Genomic DNA, 20,224 nt, shown 5'->3' with positions numbered 1-20,224 from the left:
ACATAACGAAAATATTTAAATTTAATTTACGACATAGTATTATAAATACATGCCTAGGTACATGTCATTTATATCAACTAGAAAGTAAAATTTTCACCAACATTGTTTGAGTTGATCTTCAGTTCTTCGGATGCAGTTGGAACAATCTATCAAATCTAACTTCTTGAGCACGGAAAAATAGACAAACCATATGCTAAGCAATTTTTATGCTCAGTGGTGCTAATATCATATAAATCATTACATAAGTAGTAAACATAAATTAATTAATAGAAATAAATTAAAACATGATTATACATATCATTAATAACATCACAATAAAAGAAAATTCTAATATTAATAAACTTTAATATTTTTATATTGACAAATTGTATAAAGAAAATAAGCTTTTAATCAAATTCAAAATCACATAATTAAATTTAATTCGCACAATATGGAAATTAAAATAAATTCAACTTTTGTTTCTTGTTTTTCTTTCAATTTAGACCCCAGTTTAGACTCATAACAAGATACATGAATCTGCCACCCTGAGTTGTTCAACAACGATGGCTATCAGAGTAGTCCAAGGCTCTTTGGGATTGGGATTGCCCACGACCCTCTGGGAATTAGGGATAATAATAATAAGACCTGGCCAATTTGGCCTTTCCACCCTCGCCCTCTGGAAATTGGGGAGTTCTAAATCCTTTGATGTAAAGACTCTATGGTATGCCAACTATATCTAATATTGTCTAACTTAGTGAAATAGGGTAAAAATCAAATTTCATGATCCATTTAATTTTATTTTCATATAATTCTCATTCCAATTTCTTTTCATGTTCAAATCACATATCACCTAATGTAAAATTAGGCTTCCAATTCAAAACATATTAAATATTTTCTTACTCAATCATCTAAAATCATAATACCCAATTCAAATCATAACCATGAATTTGCTAATTAAATCATTTGAAAACATATTTTCATCTTAATACATAATTTTATAAATATTAACTAAATCATTCAAATTCATCTGAAACTCATAAAAATAAAATAAATATAACTAGTCATAGTAAACTAAATATTTTAAAGTTTTATGTAATGAAAATAAGATATTTGCACAAACTAAAATTTCAATCGCTTTACTCCTCTTCACCATTCTCCTTCAATATGCTTGCTTGGTATTAACTACAATAGGAGCAATTCAATACGAAACAATGTCATTTATACATTCTAATACTAAAACTAATAAAAAAAACTTAAATATATATGGTTAATCAAGTTGACAACTTAAGTTTCCTAGTTCAAAATTCACATATCTTTCGACTCAATTATCCGTTTTCAATTTTGTCTTCGCCAGAATACTCACTACTTCACAAGTTATCATTTAGCACCAATATTACACAAAGTGGTCAACGTTATCTACTTCCCCTTCACCATGGCCAAATGTATCAAGTAAACTTTCCATCCATTTTTACTTTTTTTTCACACTTCTAACAAGCTAGAACTCATCTTCTAATCATTTTCTATCCAAAAATATACCTACTTCACTTAAGTTTTCTAAACTTTCATCCATGTCCTTTAATGGCAACTTTCAATATACTTGATAAAATCAAAAAAAATTATTGGTATATATATATATAAAACAAGCTTCAAAGATTCAAAATCTATGAAAATTTTGAAGAAAAATCATACCTTATACTTGAATTTGAAGGAAAATGATATATATTTTTCTTCAACTTTTGTGAATAAGAAAGTAGAGTAAAGAAAGATGTTCATCTTTTTTGTATCTTTTATTTATATTGTAATAATAATACTAATTATTTAATAAAATATTATTTAAAATCCATCATGAAACCATTTATTTTTTAAGTAATGGTAAAATTGCCATTAAGTCTTTTCCATCAAAATAAAAATAGGATAATTGTACTTTAGTCTCTATACTTTTCTAACTTATTCAATTTAGTCCCTAAACTTGATATCGAATTTTTTACTTAACCACATGCTCTTACTAATAATTCTCTATGTTTTCATGTCTGGCAGTTTCCCATAAAAATGATCAGAATTTCTTAAACTACTTTTTATTTATAAATCACTTATTCAAGGACTTCTACCATAAATTTTATTCTTCTTTTTCTTTAAAGTGGGGATGTTACAATTCTGCCCCCTTTAAAGAAATTTCATCCCCGAAATTTACTTGAAGAGTTGCGGATATTGTGATTACATTATATCCTCAAGTTTCCAAATAGCTTCTTCTATGTTATGATTTCTCCACAATACTTTTACCAAAAGAATTCGCTTGTTTTTCAACTATTGTATATCTCTTGCTAAAATTTGCACCAATTCTTCTTCATACGATATACCAGGTTGTACCTCAATGTTTTTCATTGACACAATATGAGATGGATTCTACCTATATCTTTGGAGCATTGATACATGAAACAATTATGGATTCGTCTAATTCTGACAGCAAAGCTAGCCGATAAGCAATAAGTCCAACACTTTCTATAATCTCGTATGGTCCAATGATTCTCGAACTTAATTGTCCTTTTTTACCAAATCTTATAATCTTTTTCCACGGGGAGAATTTTAGAAATACTTTTTCTCCCATTTTGTATTCAATTTCTCTTCTTTTTAAATCAATATATGACTTTTGGAGATCTGAAGTTGCTTTTAATTTTTCTTTAATTAGTCAAACCTTTTCTTTTGTTTCTTGTATTAACTCTGAGCTTCATACAGTGCCATCTGAATACTTGATTGGAAACTATTATTATATGAAAATTTCGCAAGTGGTAGATATCATTCCCAATCACTATCAAAGTCAATAATACAAGCTCGTAACATATCTTCTAACAATTGAATCACACGTTCTAATTGGCCATCTGTTAGAGGATGAAAAGCTGTGTTAAAGTTCAATCTGCTACCAAGTGATTCATGTAACTTCCTCCAAAATCTTGAAGTAAATCGAGGACCACGATCAGAAATAATAGACTTTGGCACACCATGCAATCTAACTATCTTAACTATGTATAATTCTACAACCTTATCTAATGACCAATTCTTTCTTACTGGTAGAAAATGACTAACTTAAACAATCGATCCACTATAACCCATATTGTGTTATGTTTCTTTTGAGTGCGAGGTAAACCACTGACCGAATCTATAGTTATTCTATCTCATTTCCACTTAGGAATTGATATAGGCTGGAGTAATCCCGTCGGAAAATGATTTTCAACTTTAACCCTTTGACAAGTTAAACACTTTGTAGCATATTCTATAATCGCTCTCTTCATACCTGGCCAACCAATACAATTATCACAAATCTCGATATGTTTTGGTACTTCCTGGACGCATAGCATAAAGACTATTATGCGCCTCTTGAAGTATTTCATTCTTCAATTCAACCTTGTTTAGCACATAAATTCTTCCATGAAATCTTACACAACTATTATCTCCGATATCAAAGTCTCCCAAGCTATTGTGCTCAATTGATCTTTATTTTTTCCATTACCGTATCATCATTTTGTTAAGCCTCTCTAAACTGCCCAATTAACTGTGGCTTCACTTTAATTCAACTAATTATGCACCATCATCACAAACAATCAATTATGCAAACATTTATCTCAAATCAACAAGGGTTTTTCAACTTAAAGCAGCAAGGGATTTTCGGCTCAAAGCATCAACAACATTTGTTTTACCTAAATGATAATCAATCACAGAATCGTAATGTTTTAATATCTCTATCCAACAATGTTTTCTTATGTTCAATTCTTTTTGAGTGAGAAGATATTTCAAGCTTTTGTGATTTGTGTAGATGTAACACTTTTCACCATATAAATAGTGTCTCCAGATTTTTAATGTAAAAACCACTGCTGCCAATTCTAAATCATGCATTAGATAGTTCCATTCATATGGTCTTAGTTGTCATGAAGCATATGCAATCATTTTTCTTTCTTGCATTAAAACACAACCAAGACCACTAAGTCAAGCATCACTATATATCACAAACTCCTTTCCTGATTTTGGAAGTGTTAAGACAAGAGCCCATGTGAACAATTTCTTAAGTATATCAAAGCTTTCCTAGCACCGCTTATCCCATTTGAATGGTACATTCTTCTCGAGTAGTTGGGTCAGGGGCAAAGCTATCTTTGAAAATCCTTCATCGAGTCTCTGGTAGTATCTCGCTAATCCTAGAAAGCTACGAATCTCTGAAACATTTTTTAGGTTGTTTCCATTCTAGAATGGCCTCAACTTTCTTCGGATTTACATGGATACCTTCAACTAAGACTATATGCCTAAGGAACACAGCCTTAGATAACCAAAACTCACATTTACTAAGCTTCCCATAAAGTTACTTTTCTTGTGATTTCTGCAATACAATCCTTAAATATTGATCATGTTCCTCCTTAGTCTTTGAATAAATTACAATATCGTCAATAAACACCACCACAAACCAATCTAAATATGGTTGAAAAATATGATTCATGATATCCATGAATGCAACAGAAGCATTAGTCAATCCAAAAGGCATCACCAAGAATTCCTAATGTCCATATTTGGTTTGAAAAGTAGTCTTTGATATATCACTTTCTTTCACCTTCAATTGGTAATAACTAGATCTTAGATCGATCTTAGAGAATATTGTTGCACCTTTCAATTGATCAAATAAATCATCAATATGAGAAAAAGGATATTTATTCTTTTTTGTCACCTTGTTTAACTGTCGATAATCGATACACAACTGCAACGAACCATACTTCTTCTTTACAAACAACACTAGTGCGGCCCAAGGTGATATGTTATTTCATATAAAGCCTCGATCTAATAAATCTTGCAACTATACTTTCAATTCTTTTAACTCTTTTTGTGACATACAATAAAGGGTAATAGATACTGGAGTAGTTTTCGAATAGACTTCAATTACAAACTCCACCTCTCGATTAGGCGAAGTCCTGGTAATTCTTCCGGAAACATATTTAGAAATTCACACACCGCACGGATTTCCTCCAATTTTGGACTTTTCTCAGTCAAATTTATAACATAAGCAAGAAATGGTTCACAACCCTGATTAATCAACTTATCTGCCTTTATTGTTGAGATTATTCGGGCAAGACCAACTGGTTTCATACCTTTCACTTTCATCCCTTCACCATTTGAATTCGGTATCATAAATTTTTTCTTTCAACAATCAAGAATTACACCATCCTCTAATAGTCAATCCATTCCAAAAATCACATCAAATTCTTCAAATGGCATCAATAGTAAATCGACCAAAAATATTTTAATCTGAATCTCAATAGGGCACCACCTACATACTTGATTTACTATCACTAAATGTCCCATCAAATTTGAAACATTAATTCTAACCTCAGATATCTCAAATATTAGTTTCTCTATATTAATCAACCTAGTTCTCATGTATGAATGTTTAGAATCCGGATCTATCAATGCATAAATAGATACATAAAATAGAGAAAAAAAATACCTGAATAAGGATCAAAACATCATCTTTTCAAAAGTGCAAGGGCTAAATGTTTCTTTCAATAATAGAGGGAAAAAAAACTTTTTGATATGTTATATGTAACAGCCCAAACTCGGCCTAGGCGTCAAGACCAAGTTCGAAGAGTTACATTATCGTTATTAGAAAAACCCATTTTCATTAACAAAAATAAAAGAAAATCATTCAACAATTTATAATAATTATAAAAGCCAACCGATAATTGAACGGTTTTAAAAAGTCACATTAATAAGGAATCTTGAAACTACTAATAATATAAATAAAAGGGAAATAAAGTAGGCTGACCAAGTTCCCACTACGCCGATCCGATCAAGACTGTGAGTTACCTAAAATTCAGTCAACAACAAAATGAGTTAAGAACTCAGTTCATAACTGATATAGATCCAATTAAAAAAATAATTATAATAATGAACTCTCAAATTTCAAGTTCCAAACAGAATTAGAGGATATACTTTATAGATTTAACGTATCTGTTATATGGTAGAACGATTCTAGTTTAGATACAGAAAATATCAGAAATAGATACAGTTATTCCTACCCTCATCCGCTACACACCATCTTCAACTATCCCAACACATCATTAAGGGAATTTAATACCCACCTAGCCTTACACACCATGTTAGAATTAAATGATCTGAATCCTTATTTAAATAAAATACAGTGGTAAAATAAAATAGAAGTAAAATCTATATAGAACTACACTTCTTTTATTTTATTTTAGAATAAGGTTTTTTAAACCTTATTAAACTCCATCTATTTTATATTGATTAGAATAAGGAGTTTCAATCTTTCTAGAATATGGCTTTACAAGACTATAAATAGACATAGTCTATTCCTCTTATAATTAAAAAAAAATTTTGAATTCGACATAGTGAATTTTCTTCTCCTCTACCCGTGGTTTTTTCCTGAAAGGGTTTCCACGTAGAAATCTTTGTGTTCTTTATTTTATTTTATTTTTCACAGATTGGTATCTGAGCTTCTAGATAGTTTATCTCGATCACGGTAATGGCGTCTTTGAAATATGAAATTTCACTGTTGGATCGCAACACTAGATTTGCATTATGGCAAATTAAGATGCAAGCAGTTCTTGGGAAAATAGATTTGGAGGATGCCCTGCTAGGGATAGATAAGATGCCTTCGACATTAATAGATGAAGAGAAGAAGCATAAGGATTGAAAGGCGTTAACACAATTACATCTACATTTGTCCAACGAAATTTTGTAGGATGTGATGAAAGAGAAAACTGCTGCTGCATTATGGAAGAGGCTGGAACAAATATGTTTGTCGAAAACTCTAACAAGTAAGTTGCATATGGAGCAGTGTCTTTATGCTCATCGTTTGGAGAAAGGTGCGTCTGTACACGAACACTTAACAGTGTTTAAAGAAATTCTCTTAAACTTGGAGGCCATGAAGGTTCAGTATAATAAGGAAGATCTAGGGTTGATTCTACTTTGTTCGTTACCCCCGTCTTATTCAACCTTTAGAGACACGATTTCATATAGCCACAAGTCACTCACAGTTGATGAGGTTTATGATCTTTGACCTCGTATGATAAGATGAAGCATCTTGTGGTTAAACCTGACTCTCAAGGAGAGAATCTCATTATTCAAAGGAGACAAGATCAGCATGCTGATAATGATCGTGGAAAAACACAGGAGTGGAATCCTCGCGGTAAATCTAAGGGTAGATCGAAGTCTTCAAACAGAGGTAAAACTTGTAACTTCTGCAAGAAGAAAGGGCATATTAAATCTGAGTGCTATAAGCTACAGAACAAGATTAAAAGGAAGGTTGCGAATCAAAAAAGAAAACAACCAGAAAATTCTAGTTAAGTTGATGTTGTAGAAGATTACAACGATGGTAAACTTCTAGTCGCTTCTATCAATGATTCTAAAGTAAGCAAGGAGTGGATACTTGATTCAGGCTGCACCTTCCACATGAGTCCTAATCAGGATTGGTTACAACTTACAAAATAGTGTCTAAAGGTGTTGTTTTGATAGGATATAATGCTTCATGTAAAATCGCAGGTGTTGGAACAATTAAAGTTAAGATGTTTGATAGAGTTGTCAGAACACTTAGTGATGTACGACATGTTCCAGAATCGAAGAGAAATTTAATTTCGTTAAGTACTCTTGATTCAAAAGGGTATAGATACACAGCTGAAAGTGGAGTTTTAAAGATTTTCAAAGGTTCCCTTGTTATGATGAAAGGGCAAAGAAAGACTGCCAAATTATATGTTTTGCAGGGTTCTACTGTTACTGGTGATGTAGCTGTTGTTTCCTCTTCCTTGTCAGATGATGATATTACTAAACTTTAGCATATGCGCCTAGGGCATATGAGTGAGAATGACATGGTAGAATTGAGCAAAAAAGGACTTCTTTATGGGTAAGGAATTTGCAACCTGAATTTCTGTGAGCACTGTGTTTTTGGGAAGCAAAAGAGAGTTAGATTCACCAGAGGAATCCATAACACAAAGGAAACATTGGAGTATATTCATTCTGATCTGTAGAGGCCATTTAGAGTGCCTTCGAGAGGTGGAGCTAATTATATGCTAACCTTTATTGATGACTTTTCTAGAAAAGTTTAGGCGTTCTTCTTGAAGTAGAAAAGTGATGTGTTTTCCGCATTTAAGTCTTGGAAAATTATGATTGAAAAACAGACAGGAAAACAAATAAAATACCTTCGCACAGACAATAGCTTAGAGTTCTGTACTGATGAGTTTAATTGATTGTGCAAGTCAGAAGGGATCGTGAAACACTTGACTGTTTGCCATACTCCACAGCAAAATGGCGTTGTAGAACGAATGAACAGAACGATCATGGAGAAGGTTCGATGTATGTTGTCAAATGCCAACTTACCAAAGTCGTTTTGGGCCAAAACAACCTCTAATGCATGTTTTTTGATCAACCGATCCCCATCCATTGCCATTGAGAAAAAGACTCCACAAGAGGTATGGTCTGGTAATCCTGCTAATTATTCTGATTTAAAGATCTTTGGGTGTCCTGCATATGCTCATATTGATAATGGAAAATTAGAACCGATATCCATTAAATGTGTTTTTCTTGGTTATAAAGCTGGTGTAAAAGGGTATAAGTTATGGTGTCCTAAAAATAGAAAAGTTATGATTAGCAGAGATGTTGTTTTTGATGAAACTGTTATGCTACCTAACTTATCTCTTAAAGACTCTTCCAATAAAGAAAATCAAAAGCAGGTGGAGCATCAGATTAATACAGAGTCGACTCCTCAAGCCAGTACAAAAATTGAGAATAAAGTTGCTTCTTCACTGCAATACTCTATTGCCAAAAACAAAACTAGAAGAGAAATTAAACCTCCAAAAAAGTATGCCAAGGCTAATCTAGTTGCTTATGCTTTAAATGTGGCTGAAGATATAGATGCAAACCGAGAGCCATCTAATTATTCTGAGGCAATTAGCTGTGAAGACTCAGAAAAGTGGATGTTTGCTATACAAGAGGAGATGGAATCACTTCACAAAAATAGAACATGGGATCTTGTAAAACTTCCTAAAGGTAAAAAGGTTGTTCATTGTAAATAGGTGTTTAAAAAGAAAGAAGAGACTCCGGGAGTTGAAGAACCCATATATAAAGCAAGGCTTGTTGCAAAGGGTTACAATTAAATTCCAGGAGTGGACTTCACAAATATGTTCTCCCCAGTTGTGAAGCATAGTTCGATTCAAGCTTTGCTTGGTATTGTGGCCATATATGATTTAGAGCTTGAGCAGTTAGATGTAAAAACTATATTTTTACATGGAGAACTTGAGGAAGACATTTACATACAATAACCAGAGGGTTTTACAGTCTTAGAAAAAGAGGACTATGTTTGATTATTGAAAAAGTCTCTTTACGGTTTGAAACAGTCACTAAGACAACGGTACAAGAGGTTTGATTCCTTTATGACTTCTCACGATTTCAAAAGAAGTAGTTTTGACAGTTGTGTTTACTTTAAGAAAAACAGTGATGGTTCTTTTATGTAACTACTTCTTTATGTTGATAACATGTTGATAGCAGCAAAAGATAAAGGAGAGATAAGAAAGGTCAAAGCCCCACTAAGTGAAGAATTTGAGATGAAAGATTTGGGACCAGCAAAGAAGATACTTGGTATGGATATTATCAGAGATAGAAAAGCAAGTAAATTGTACCTAAGTCAGAAGGGGTACATTGAGAAAGTTCTTTGTAGGTTCAATATGTAGAGTGCTAAGTCTATTAGTACTCCTTTAGCAGCCCATTTTAGAATTTCATCGGTTTTGTCTCCACAATCAGATGATGAGAGTGAGTACATGTCACATGTTTCATACTCTAGTGCAGTGGGATCTCTCATGTATGCTATGGTTTGTTCACGTCTAGATTTATCATATGCAGTCAGTGCAGCTAGCAGATACATAGCGAATCCCAGTAAAGAACACTGGAAAGTAGTTCAGTAGATTTTAAGATACTTACAAGGTACTACTGATGTCTGCTTACAGTTTGGAAGAACTAGAGATGGAGTCATTGGGTATGTTGATGCTAATTTTGCTAGAGACCTTGATAGAAGAAGATCTCTCACAGGTTATATATTTACAATCACAAAATATGGTATATGACCCTAACCTCTGAATACATCTTGGAAATCACTCGATTATGAGATTCAATAGAGGATGTCAAATGATTAACCATTCTTTTGTAGAATCCTTTAACATTGTTCGATGTGCTACTGAGAGTGGGAACTTCAGCCTCCTCTATGGTAATTGTCGCTTGGTTTGTTTGTTCAGCTCCCTCTTCAACTACTTGCTTAGATGTCTCTGCAATAACATACTTACAATCCAATCACTTTAGAGAAAACTTAAGCTCAAGAACAATTGATTTTCACAATCTTTAGATTTTGCAATATTAGCACTTGGAAAACCAAAGATGGAAATGGTAAGAGATGTCTAGCATGTACCTTCTCAGCATGACTAACTACCTAATCAAATATCAGTTGAGCCACATCAAACTCAATCATTTCCACAGCTTTTCTGATCAGCAAAACAACCTTTAGAGTCACTTAACCCCTCTAACTATTTGGGACTCAATTTCTTGTTGTAATTTTAAAAAAGACAACATATACAATGGATAATGAAAAAGCTCTAATGCTTCCTTTCTCATGCCATGATTGGTATATGTTATTGGTATTGACAACAAAAGTTTCATCCAAGGATTCTTCCAATTCAACTGTGTTTCTATTGTAGCTGTTAAGCACATTTTGGATCAGCACAGGGTTGATCTCATACCAATACCCTCGAACGTACACCTTCTGGAACAATTTTCTTTTGGAATCAATGGTAGATAGCAATAAATTGGCATATAACTCCAACATAAGCTCTCTTACATACGAGTTCACAAAATCCACAGTGCTAAGTAGACCATTGTTATTCAGAAAAGTGTCGATTCCATGTTCAGCAAAACTTGCATCCTCGATGTTTTCCTCTTCAATAAAGCCCTTGGTCCTCAAGTCCAAATATCTGTTGAAGCAATCTGATGTCAGAAATGTTAGACCATTCTTGTCAAAAAAGATGTCTTTCATTGCTTTAGCCTTCTCTACTGCATCAACAAGCATTGATGGAACACTATTTTGTTTATTTGAATAGCAAACTTTGTTATCAAAGGCTTCTTGGACTTGACCTTGTATGTTATGATCTCATTTAGAGGAAACTTTTTCTCAAAACTTGAATAAAAATTAGGGAATGACTCATCAGATGAGTCAGAATCCTCATCACTTGAACTTCCCTCTTCATTTTTTTTTCAGGAAGAAGGTGTGGCCATTGATTTTATCACTTTTGTGACCACTACATTATCAAGATTTTCCTCTAAAAACACAGTACTGTGCACATTTCTAGCCACATGAGCCTTAGCCTTCATAATATTTGTTACAAACTCAACTTTATCACCAATACTAATGACCTGCCACCAAATGTAGTAGTAGTTTAGGTACATTTCGACACTTAAGGAGCTTATTTTCTAGTGATTTTATCATATTTATATGCATTTTCGATTTTCTTAGTTTAGATTTAATTATTTGCAAAAGAATTGTTTTTATACACTTTTAGTATATTGATGACCCGTAAGGCCAACTTGGGCCTCGGGAGTGACTAATGGTCTATTTGAATGTGTAAGGTGCCAATTGAGGCCCAAGAATACAAGGGACGATGGTTGTGTTGTGTCACAAGAGAGCCCGAGTTGTAACAGAATAACGAAGTGACAAAGGCTAAAAATTCATTCAATGTTGTGACGAGGAATTTATCCACGTTAAAAAACACAAAATAAATATCTTTTCTCTCCTAGATCCGAAATCAAAACACCACCTAAAGGATGACATAGATTCGCCACGATATTTCTCATTGTCAAAAAATGGACTATGCTCATCGTTAAAAAGCATCCGACAGTACAATACTCAAATGTTGACTTCTGCAGACCGATTTCTTCCTTGAATAACTAGGCCTCCTCTTCGCCTTTGTTAAGATTTAGATTCGCCATTTCATTTTCCACAAGTAAAAAAGCAAGCAATCAAAAAAAAAGAAAAAAAAAACAAGTGAACTTTTTTGAAAAAAACAAAAACAAAAAACCATGCCACAAAAAGTTGATTATACAACAACAAAAAAGTGTCATTCGACAGACTAATCTGATTACCATATCTACAAAGTTGAATGTGGTAGTTAATGTAGATAATATGACATATATATATATATATATAGCCCGATCTTATACAAGACTTATTTTTATGCGGGTGGAGATTAACAGTCATAATTGGCAAATTCAAAGAATAAATCAATACAAATTCAAATAAAAAAAAGTAATGTTAATGGCAACTTATAAGTGATAAAAGTAACACATTTTAACCACGTTTGTAATGCATTTATGGATGATTATTTATGCAAATTGGTGAATTTTATGCTCCTAATCCTTTGAATTCATGTTTCTATACTTAGGAGAGCATTTGAGAGTGAAAGGAGCGACAAATGAGTGAAAATCGGACAAATAGAGTTATTTTCAGGAGTCACACGGCCTGGGTATTCAATTGAGTCGAATCGAATCGAGTCAAAAAATATCAATTTAGTCTAGTTAATGAATCCTATAATTTATACTTAATGTTGCGTTTAACTACATAAGTAAGGTTTATGAGTAAACATTTATTAGAATGATGTAGTTTTGCCTTTTAATATAATGGTTTTGACTTTTAATTACTTTAGAAAATATAAACATTTATTAAAACAACGTAATTTTGCCTTTTCTTATTTGGATTTTCGGATAACTCAAATTGTGTAATTCATATTCGAGTTAAACAAAAAATTAATTTTTTATTCGAGTTGATTTGAATAACTCGAACTATTTAATTTAATTTTTAATTTTTTATTAGGTTTTTCGAATCAAATTGGACTTTTCTTACCCTAGTTATGAGATAGAAATGATTATTAAAAAATTAAAAGAAAATGTGTACATATATTAGATTGTCAAATTTTATTTTCAAATTATATTTAAAATTAATAAAATAGATTATAATTATAACTCTATTTGTGCTAAATTATAACTAAAAATACTAAAATTATATTTATATTAAAATTAAATTACTAAAATTATTTATATTATAGTTATACTAAATAATAAGATATAATAAAATTATGCTACATTAAAAAACACTAAAATTATATTTATATAAAATAAATAAATAATAAAAATTGAAAAGGGTAAAAATTCATTATCCCACTTTACTGGGTTCAATTGTTTTCAAAGTATATATGGCAACCAACCAGAGGTCAAGCTATAAACCTCAACCTCTCATCTGTATACTTTCTTTATCAAGTTAACTTAAGCATCATAAAGCAATGGAAGTGCCTACTTGGACAATTTTTTTTTCAACTGGACCCAAAGTTCAGGGTTCAACCTTCAGTCCAGGAGCTGTCCAAAGTCAATCTAAGAAGACAAAAACAAAGAGAATATACATATGCAGTATGAAAATAGGAGAAAGTGGGAACTGGTTGCTCATCTTTAGAGGTTGGATGGAGTCCTGTCGCGGCAAGATGGCCTATACATGCATGGCATGGCTAGGCTAGGCTAGCCACAGTGACCTACGGGTGGATGCTTAGACATACATGGACGAGCCATCTCCCCTGCGACAGGAGCCCACCTTAACCTCCATTAACTCCGCTTGCCCTCAACATTGCTCGAATACAATTACATATTTATAGTCTAAGGGTTTATTACTATTTTCAAGTTTTAAGTTATTTCTTTCTATCCCTCTCTATTCTTTCTATTATCTACCCTTTTTTTTGAAACTATACAATCAATAGACTTCATTTGCAATTAATAAATTCAACGATTGATGGTATAAAAATACAAAATGGTGTAACACTACTTAATTTTACTGAAACTTTTAATTAATATTTTCTTTTTAAAAATAAATTCATAAATTATTTATTTTTTATGTATTTATTGAAATCTTGAACCATGTGGAATAAATAAAAATTCATGAAGTAAATAAGTCTTAGGTTAATAATAATTTTCAGTTTAATATGGTTTATGGTTGAATATAAAAGATTGGTATATAAAGTGAATAGATTACTCTACATATGAGATGCAAAGAGAGAATAAATCCTTTTTATTAATTAAGAGAATAAATCTTTTATATTCGTTGAAAAGAGATATTAATTCATTTTAGTTAGGTTTATTTATCGATTTATTTGGCTTTTATTAATTTTATAAAAAAATTATTTTAGTCCTTTATATAACTTTTGTTACTTTTGACCCTTAAACTTATATTGTTTGTCAAATCATCTCAAAATGGATGTAAAAGTTAACATCTATTAACTCGATGACGTGACATTCATGTTGCAGCTCACATATATGTCACATTAGTATTTAATTAATTATTAACGTGACATCCATTTTCAAGTGGTTTGATGCACAACTCAAATTTAAGTATTAAAATAAATAAATAAATAAAATCATCATTTTATAAAATTAGAAAATTAAATAAATCATTATATCTTTATTTATTATAATATATATATGAAAAATGTCAATATGTAATGCTTTAACTAACCAACCATACCTCACAGCTTAATAAATAATTAATGCCATTACATGAACATAGAAGGTTCCAAATTAAGGGATGAAAATTGGATCTTAGGATTCACACATTATTTGGGTAGATGTTCACCTTTGAAAGCAGAACTTTGGGGCATTCTTGATGGCATCTTCATTTTATTAAATAAAGGGTATAAGAGAGTCAAGATTCGGACAGATAATTTAGAAGTGGTCAGGGCCTTGACTATGGAAGAAAATGTGGATTCCGGCAATACCTTGCTTGGAAGAGTTAAACGAGTTTTGCTCTCTGAAGATCAGTGGGAAATCAAGTATGTTCTTAGAGACTGTAATTTAATTGCAGACCAATTGACAAATATTAGTCGTCTTTCTTGGCAAACTTCCCTCCAGATATTTGAAGTCCCTCCTGATGTAGTGGCTATAATTATCCAACATGATAAAACTTTCGGTGTTTCTTAATTTCTTTTAAGATGTAATTCTGTTTATGTTTTTTCACCAAAAAAAAAAATTCAAGTTAAAAATACAATTATCTAAATCGAACCAAGTTGTATTTTTATTTAATTTATAATTAATTTAAATTTCTATAATATATTTATTTTAAAATAATGAAAATAACTTCAAAATTCTATATAAAAATAATTTTTAAAAATACCATGTACGATTTATTGATTTTTTATTTACTTAAAATTATTTTTATATTTAAAATTGAAAAATTATTATTTTTCAAAAGGCTTTTAAAAAACAAAGATTGCGACAACTTCCAATAATTTGGAGCATATATATTATATGGTACGAATATAACATGATAAAATAATTAAAACATATCATGACACAAAAATAACATAAAATAATACAGCTACACATGTTAAAATCACATAAAAATAATTAGGCATAATGATTTATTTGGCCCTTCAACTTAATAAAAAATGTCATTTTAGCCCTTCATTAAAATTTTCATCTCTTTTAGTTATTAAACTTGTGTTGTTTGTCAAATCACCCAAAAATAGATGGAAAAGTTCACATATGTTAACTTTGCTAATGTGAGTTACACGTGGATGCCATGTTAGAAATTAATTAATTTTTTAAATATAAAAATTATAAAAAAATTTCATATTTTAAATTTTTAAAAATTAATTAATTGCTAACATGGCATACAAGTGGGCTTCCATGTGGATGTCACGTCAGCAAAGCTAATAACGCTAACTTTTCCATCCATTTTGGGGTGATTTGACAAACAATGCAAGTTCAAGGGCTAAAAGAGACAAAAAAATGTCACACCATGGTTTGGTGAACTAGTTCGGTTTGGGAGACTATGCCAGTGAAGACTGCCTAAGTTACGAGACTTAGACCAAATAAGGATGGTGACTTCGTGGCAAAGCGCAACAAAGAAGCGGAGTACCAATCTAAGTGATAGTGAGATTATAGTTAGCGTGAATACCTTATTAGGAAAACTTTCCCACTAATAAGATCGCCACCTATGTTTTAGTGTCATTACTTAAGTAAGTACAATGGCCTGTAGGATACGTTTAAGTCATAGAGCATCCTAGTGGAGGCAGCATGTCAATAATTAGGACACTTGTAGAGCATTGTAGGATGTGATTAATTAGTGGTAGTGTACGAGATCGAGTAATGATTAGAGATAATCCTGATTGAGGTTTGGACGTGGATTATCTATAAATAGGATAGCGTGATAGTGGAGAGAAGATTTTTTATTCATCTTCTCCACCTAACTTTGTTATCATCAAAGAGACCAAGAGAGTTCTTCCTTACAAACAAGGGTGTTAACTGAAAAAGTTTAGGAGAACTTATGTGCTAGCTGGCAACTAGTAAATTCTTAAACCTTCCTTTAGGCTTTACCAGATAGGTAGAAGCTGACTTAAGAAAGGATTGGTAGGATTTCTTTGAATACTAGATAGGAAGGAAACTTCTATCCAGAAATCATTTGCATATTTATAGATTCTCGCTAAATAGTAATGTTTTAGTCATTTTTTTATGATTAAAGAAGTTGTTTTATTGTTTTAGCTAAAGAAATGGAAGAAGGTTCGAGTGTTAAAGGAAAAAAACCAATAGAGTAGACAAAGCTCTAAGTAAAGTATTCTAGTGAGTTACTTTGTACCTTGTGTATGGGATCTGTGTTAATTCATTTACCTCTAAACCCCGTATAGCTAGGTAAGTGATTCAGTCATTTGTCTCTGATGTTCATGTTTTAGGAGTCTTATTCAAAGAGTCAGTGCATGTATGATTAAATATAGTTAAATAGACACGAAAACTTGGTTTATACACAGTATGAGTACTCCTTCCTTGGTGCACAAGCTCTGTATCCAAATGGATGTAAAGAGGTACAGGAGGATGTTGTATATTATGTTAAAGAAAACACAAGATAATACGTTTTGCCTCTGGTATAGCACTTAGATGCAAACCGTGATTAGTGAAAACCCGACCTTGCGGAAGAATACTCAAGTGTTTATACAAGAAGGGGAGTTAGGAGGATACAGAGGTGATGTTGTTACACACCTTAGATAAATGGATATGAAGATACAAGAAAAATTGGTTCTCCAGGAACTAGTATCAGAAGCTAGCTAATGCGATCGTTGAGAGCACCAAAAATATCCTATTTTCTACAAAATAATGAAAAAGAACAGTAAAGGGGAAGTAGGGATGAATCCTCATGGATCGGATTGCACGAATGCTTATTTTTCGAAATCCTAGGCAGAATCGTGCCCAAGAACACCGTGTTCCTGAAAAAATAAAAAAAAAAGAATTAAAAGTTTTGATATGGAAAAATAAAATAAAAACAGAATTGAAAATCGAATTGAAATTGCGAAAATTAAAATAGAGAATATAAAAGTAAACAGAATTTGTGAAAAAAAAGAGTTTCTTGTGTGGCAAGATTCCAGCCTCCGGTTGTCTCGATCCGCCTTGGGTCCAATCCTTAGATTTTAAGTGATCCTTCTCAAGCAGAATAAGCCAGTTATAGTGGAAGAGGACGCCTATGACCACCAGCTCCAAGAATTTAGACTTAAAATTTAGCGGAACCTGACTCTATCCAATCATCGCTTTTGTGGGACTATCTTCTGCTAGATCATCACTTCCCAATGGCAAATACCACTCCATTTTTTCTTTTGGACTCGTCAACCTCTGATGCAGAAAGCCAACGAACCGACTATGCAACCTTCTCAAAACGAACAAAGTGGTCGTTCCTTGCACCAATTGAAAAGATCACCTATTAAGGGACATGGACGGAAGCGTCAGCTCGATAATGCGGAGAAACGATGAATACCCTGTTGAGAAGGCTAAGCATGGATTCTAAGCCTCATGAACCTTTTTTGGGGAATTTCGACAACCTTTGGCTAGATTAGATTTAGTGGCTCATGGTTTTGGGGGAAAATCAAATAAAAATAATGGAAAGGGAATTTTTATTGAAAGAAAATATGGAAATAACATGTTTACAGCAAAAGATGGACAAAATTTGTGCCACTTCACCCCCTATTTATAGTACTAAGAAACCTAGCCTATTCCTAATTTAATTCTAAACGATAAATACAAATAAATAAAGGTAATTAAAGATAATTAAAGATAAATAAAAATAAATCTTAGATTTAAATTTAAATAATTATCCTTAATAATTAACCTAATATAATTAAACATTAAATAGAGTCTTGTGCTATAAAATCTCTTCTTTTGCATTTTGGCCCCAAAAGGCTTCCACACTTTGCATTTTCAGCACCACTTCTCTCTTATTTTGCATGTTGGCCCAATTTATCTCCAAATTCACGCTTTTCGCCTTTAAATTTACTTTTGCCTTCAATTTAGTCCCTAAAAGATAAAAAACCATAAAATAAACCAAATTAGTAGGATCATACTCAAAATAAACATTCAATTAGCACATAAAATATGTCGTTCTAGAGAATTATCACTAGCACAATGAAGGGGGTATGTAGAAAAAAAGTGCATGCGGTATTGCACATTGCATGAAGGCATGAATAGTAAGCCTATCTATCATAACTAGTAGTCCATACAAGTAGGGTATTCACGGAGCAATTGTGCCCATGATTCTCATATATGGATTTAGAAACCAGTGTTGTTCGCCAATAGTCTGAGTATGATTGCAGTATCATCTACTAGTTAATCCACAAACTAGAGTAAAGTATTCACCAACTATAGAGAGCTAGTCGAACTTCTTTTCTTTATTGGCTGACAGTATCATGGTGGAATTGTCCTTCCTAGGAACTCACTAAGTTCTTACGAACTTACCAGTTTCTTCTTCCTTTCAGGTTCTTAGGTTAAGCATGGTGATCGAAGGGATATAAACAGAATTGTGGTCATTTGTGAGCCTTTTAATTTTCAGGGTTAACATATATTTGTTGGGGGTGTTAGGCCAATTGTTAGAAGCCACCAATTTGAAATTATTAATCTGTAATGAATGTTATTTTGAACACGTTGAATGTTGAATGGAAGCCTTAACAGAAAAATGATATTATAACTCATTGATGTTAAATAACTAACCTACCAAAGGTTAAATATGTGAAATCTTAAACCTTAAAGTGTGGTGGGTTTTTATTCTAGAATAGTGCTTCCAAATAAATATAGTTTTAAAAGGGGGTATCTACCAAAATACATATTGGTCTTTTCTATAGAGAAAAGTAAATAGGTGTGTTTTCTAATCGGGTCAACCTGTGACGCTCCATACTCATGTCCGACGATTGGTTCGAGCATGGTGTGTTACAGAAAATTATATGGAGAGCTAAAATGAATTTTTATATATATATAAAATTAGAAGGCCAAATAAGTCATTATGCTAAATAATTATTAATGTGTCATGTAAATATATAATACCTTGAATACATTTATGATAGAAAAATATGATGATACATGACATAAAATTAAAATTATTGTATTAATGTTAATTAGATTGACAATTTTGGATTGACATGACTATGTGACATAAATATAATATATAGATACCTCTATTATAATAAAGTCCATAAATGAGTTGGTATTACATATCAATTGGGTGCGAATCCAAATATGTAAAATCTTAAATATAATTAATACATAAAAATAACACAAACATAATACAAACACACATATCTAAATTCCAGACATGCTATTATATCTAAATTTTTAAAACAAATAAAAAATAGTAAAATAATTTAGATGTTTAATCATTTTATTTATATAATATATGTCATAAAATTTGAATATCACAATTTCAAATTCATCGTAATTATATAAAACAATTTTAATATTGAAATAATCAAAATATGAATCACCTCACTAAATACTATAAAAAATTTTGTTAAAATATATGTAAATTTTTAATATGCCAATATTTTTACCAAATATAATATATACCGAAGATAACTATGATTATTGACAAAAACTAATACGAAAAAGAAAAACTAATTTGAAGATATATGACACCGGAAATAAGAGTTTTTGTAATAATATTTGTCATGTTAATATATTCATGTCACATTCGTGTTATTTTTCAAACTAGTTTTATATTCGAATTAATTTCATGAATTTAGAATAATATAAATGTAGTTTTACATGTTAACAATTTGTTTATATAGATTTTGATTTTTTTAATGCTTGACATCTTTGTTGTTTTTGTGTCATTGTATTTTGCATAGGTTTTCATAGGTCATAGCTACTCTTTTTA

Source organism: Gossypium arboreum, chromosome 9 (genome assembly GCF_025698485.1).
Source record: "Gossypium arboreum isolate Shixiya-1 chromosome 9, ASM2569848v2, whole genome shotgun sequence".
Classification (NCBI taxonomy): domain Eukaryota; kingdom Viridiplantae; phylum Streptophyta; class Magnoliopsida; order Malvales; family Malvaceae; genus Gossypium; species Gossypium arboreum.
This window is presented reverse-complemented; position numbering follows the sequence as displayed.